This window comes from Halyomorpha halys, unplaced genomic scaffold (assembly GCF_000696795.3).
Source record: "Halyomorpha halys isolate HHAL.00 unplaced genomic scaffold, Hhal_1.1 Scaffold2725.1, whole genome shotgun sequence".
NCBI lineage: Eukaryota > Metazoa > Arthropoda > Insecta > Hemiptera > Pentatomidae > Halyomorpha > Halyomorpha halys.
In genome coordinates, this window is record NW_027110972.1 from 40305 (window position 1) to 44492 (window position 4188).

The window sequence follows — 4188 nt, forward strand, 5'->3', positions numbered from 1 at the left end:
ATAGAGAGATGGGACGGTAAGAGGATGGGTGTTCTGGCGCTTTTGGGGTTTGGGGATCATTTTGATTATAGATAGTTTCCATGGGTCAGGAAAATATTTGGAACGGAGAACGGCGTTATATATGTAGGTGAGGAATAGGATGGCTTTTCGAGGAAGAAGTTTAAGGATGTGGGATGCTATTAGATCATACCCAGAAGCATTGCGGGTAGGTAATCGTTGAATGATGCTGGATATTTCTGAAGGATGAAATGCTTTAGGCGGTGATTTGGAGTGGATTATTGAGTTCTGCTTCAATACATTCAAGGTGAATTGGGTTAAGGATATCGGGATGCGGAATAAAGGTATTAGAAAAGTGTTGTCCAAAGGTTTGCGATTTTTGTTCGTCAGTCCAGGTTTGGGATTCGGTGAGAAGAGGATAGTTAAAATATTTGAATTTCAAAAGCTGTTTGGTGGTTCTCCATATTTATTTGTCCCCCTCAATTTAAACGGTTATAAATTATTTTGTAATTTCAAAGGATTTTTTTTTTTAAAAAGGTTAAAATTTTCCTATATTTTTATTCCTCTATTTTTTACGATTCTTTACCTATATTATTATCATCTTAATATACTGAGATCGAAAGCCATTCTACATTACTACTTACGGAGATTATTTTGAAACTCATTTATTCCTCTAAAAATCTCCTAAAAATCTTACAAATTTAAAATATTTACGATGATATTATGAGGTTTATGTATTGTTAGTTTGATTTTAGTTCATAATTTCTAGAAAAAGCACGGGTGTCGAAATCCAAAGTTCTGGAAGTAACTTTTATTGTGAGTTAAGAACTATTCGGAGGTGATATTTTATATAAGTCATATTTTACCCTCTTAGGCTCACAGTCGTAAATATTTCGAATTATATATAAACAATAAAACGTTAAGGAATTCAAGAACATGTTGTTTGTTCAAATATTAATGTATTGCTCAATTTCTTTTTTTTAATTTATTTAACATTTCCTCTTTTTTTTTTGAGGGGGGGAGGGGGCAAGACTCCCATTGGAGTCCTATACTGCTCTAACCATGGTTGGTGATCGAAGTTTTTCATTTTGTGGAACCGCCACTCAATGAAAAAAGTCAACGCCTATTAGGCCGGATTCGAACCGGCACAGCCAATAGATCTCAATGTGGTAAAAATGCAACTTCATTTTTATTGCGAAACACTTTTTTCCACTGAGCTACGAGCGGCCCAAACATTTACTATTAACGCTTACACTTAATATGTATATTTAATTTAATTAAAATATTTTTCATATTTATAAATTCTATATTCAGTCCATTTTTTTTCAATTTATTATAATTTTTCCATTTTTGATGATAAATAAAGCTTTTCATTTATTTATTGTTGCTCTCATAAATACTGTTATTCCAATTACTTTAATTTTCCTATTCCATATACTTTCAAAAAAAATATATACAAAAAAGTCAATCACATGCCCTATTAAAGTATGCTTTGAAGTGTGTGGCTTTATATATAATTTATAGATTAATCTGCAGTTTTTAGCGGAATAATACTGAAGTTCTAGTTTTGTGAAGTTCTTAAGATTTAATTTCGAAATAAATTTTCTTAATTTATATATATAGTTTATTTTTTTATGTATTAGTCTTTAAAACCAATATTTCTTTTAGTATCCTATATTTCAACGAGGCCCACCCCTATATAATAAAAAATAAGTGAACATTACCTACTTCATTAATACAATAAGTCCATATATACCAAATATTATTTTTAATTTGCTCAATTGAGAGGAAATAAACTAATTGGGTTAACAAATTAAAACTATTTATTCATTTCAATTTTAAATTTGTTAACGAATATTGCAGAAAGTCGTTTAGATGAATAAGAACTTCAAGGAGGGTGTCGAGGGTTCCTTTAGTGAGATAAGACCAGAAGAGAATAGAACTGTCTTCTTGACAAATGTTCGTTCCTTGATGCACACGTATAATCGAAATAAAAGGCTATTTCGGGAATTTCACATCTTTGGATGTAGATTCATCTAGAATGCTTAGTTATCAATATCTTTTAGAAAATATATGTTATTTTCACAATTAGAGTAAAATCCAACTGTATTTAAGATTGTACATATAGTTAATTAAAACTAATTACGAACATACTACAAGAAAAGATAAAGTTGAGTATTTTAAATTGCTTGTTCGCACATTAGTACTATCAATTTTTTATGTTTCGGAACTTATGTAACAATATAAAATTAGTAGTGAAGTTACGAAAAGATATTTCTAATTTAGTTAATAAAATACGTAATTTATGATACCACAAGTAAGCCTAATTTATAACGACAAAATTAATCTTTCTATATTAAATTAAATAAGTTTTTAATATTTTATGGTTGGATTTGTAGTTAACTAAATAATATAAGTAACAGGGTAGTGTATTGATGAAATAGACAATTGCCACTAATTAATTTAATTTTAATTTTTTGTTACCTTTCTTACATTTAAGGCATTCACACACCAATATAGTGAACCTGAAAATTAATTTACGAAATAAATATTAACTGAACGAGAAATTGGGGAACACCTGCTTGGATGTTATATTCTTGCAAATAACTTATGCTTATAATAAATATAATGAGAGACACTTCGCGGCGAGTGGGGTTTACTTAACGTTTAAAGTGGTTATGATATGCGTCTCCTGCGTAGAGTCGATATCTATCTCGATATACCACTCGTAAAGAGTAGGTTAGCTACAATTCAGAGGATGGTTTCACTCGAGCATACAGAAGTGTACTAACGACGCACGGAAAAGAGGGGAGGTCTAGCGATTCTACCGGAGAATCTCGGAGTGTGTGTGGATGAAGACACAAACAGATGGAAGAGGATCCTCCGAGAAGAACGGTGGGTGGATAGCCCAAAAGGGACTACCGTAAGGAAGCACTTTCCTACCGTGAAATTACTTTCAACGTGGATCCTCCATGACTACTGAATCTCACAGTTCCTCACGGGACCGAGCTAAGCTCGCCGTACATGGCATACACAATGATCCCCTATGACCAATTCGTCGGGTTTCGGATACCGCCGAGCATGTCGTGCTCACCTTTGAGGCACTGAAAGCCAAGATGAGGGAGACTAGACTCTACGTTCTGACGTAGAGGGATCTCCCTCAGCTGATGAAGAAAGAAAACTACCCGCACTACAAGGCCTTCGTGTACTGGTGGAAGAAAGCGGTGGACTCAACTCACAGCTCTGTGCACAGCAATGTAAATATATGTTAACTGACTTGATTGCACCAATGAGGTGAACCCACTGCTGGGAACATCCGTATTGATTAACAGGCTGGGTTGGATGATAAATAAATAAAAAATACTGAGCGTTTTCATATCAAAATCGATGATTTATTTTTAAAAAAAGGTCCACAACAGCTGTTTAAAGACCAAGCTTGAATAATAACACGGGATATCCAAAGATTAATATTCATCAACACGACAGCTCTGCAGTCACTAAAGATGGGTCGAAAGATTAAACAAAATTACCATTGATAAAGAAAATTCCGAAGATAATACTAGCTCACGAAAATGTGAATACTGACTGATATTACAGTAACTTAGATCTGGTATTAACAGAAGTCAAAATGTAATCGAACATACTTGGAGGGTCGAAGGGCCTATCCATCTTTCATCTCCTTAGGAGCAGGCTTAAGTTGGACTCGAGCCAGAGGAACAGAGATAATTCTCGATTTTTATTTCTTCCACGGCTATTTATTGAAAGGCTATAGTTAAGAACATTTTCCAAGTACGTTGTCACCAAAATAACTAATCACACAAGTACAACAAAATGTTTCGTTGAAGAAGTTTAGAATTGAACAAATCAGGTTGAATTAAGATAACGTGAGCATTAAAATATATTTTAGAGACTCACGGTTTTGTGGTTGAAGTATTCCAATTGTATAACCTCAAGTAGTAACACAAACAACATTATTTAAGTCTAACAATCAGTATTTCTTTACAGCATGCTGCAATTGTTTTTTGTATTTATTTATTTAATGTAATTTACAACTGTACAAGTAATAAATACAATAAGTAAATATGTTTTATGTTTCATTTACACTTGAAAATCTTGGGAAGGAACCACCCATTGGTGGTACTACAAGAATTAATTTAAATTAGAAGGTTCCGAGGCCATCTTATTTTCAGG

General features: G+C 33.0%; 1 long non-coding RNA gene across 2 annotated transcripts in view; it reads right to left on the reverse strand.

Moving 5' to 3' along the window:
- Positions 1 to 3983, reverse strand: part of LOC106691686 (uncharacterized) — a 15413-nt gene extending 11430 nt beyond the window's left edge. The window contains exon 1 of one of the 2 annotated variants that reach the window (XR_001344834.2): positions 3913 to 3983. This is a non-coding gene — a long non-coding RNA (uncharacterized lncRNA). Of the gene's footprint in view, positions 1 to 3641; positions 3782 to 3912 lie in introns of those variants that run through there. The other variant, XR_010843869.1, reaches the window with a different exon arrangement.
- Between the last annotated feature and the right edge of the window lie 205 nt (positions 3984 to 4188).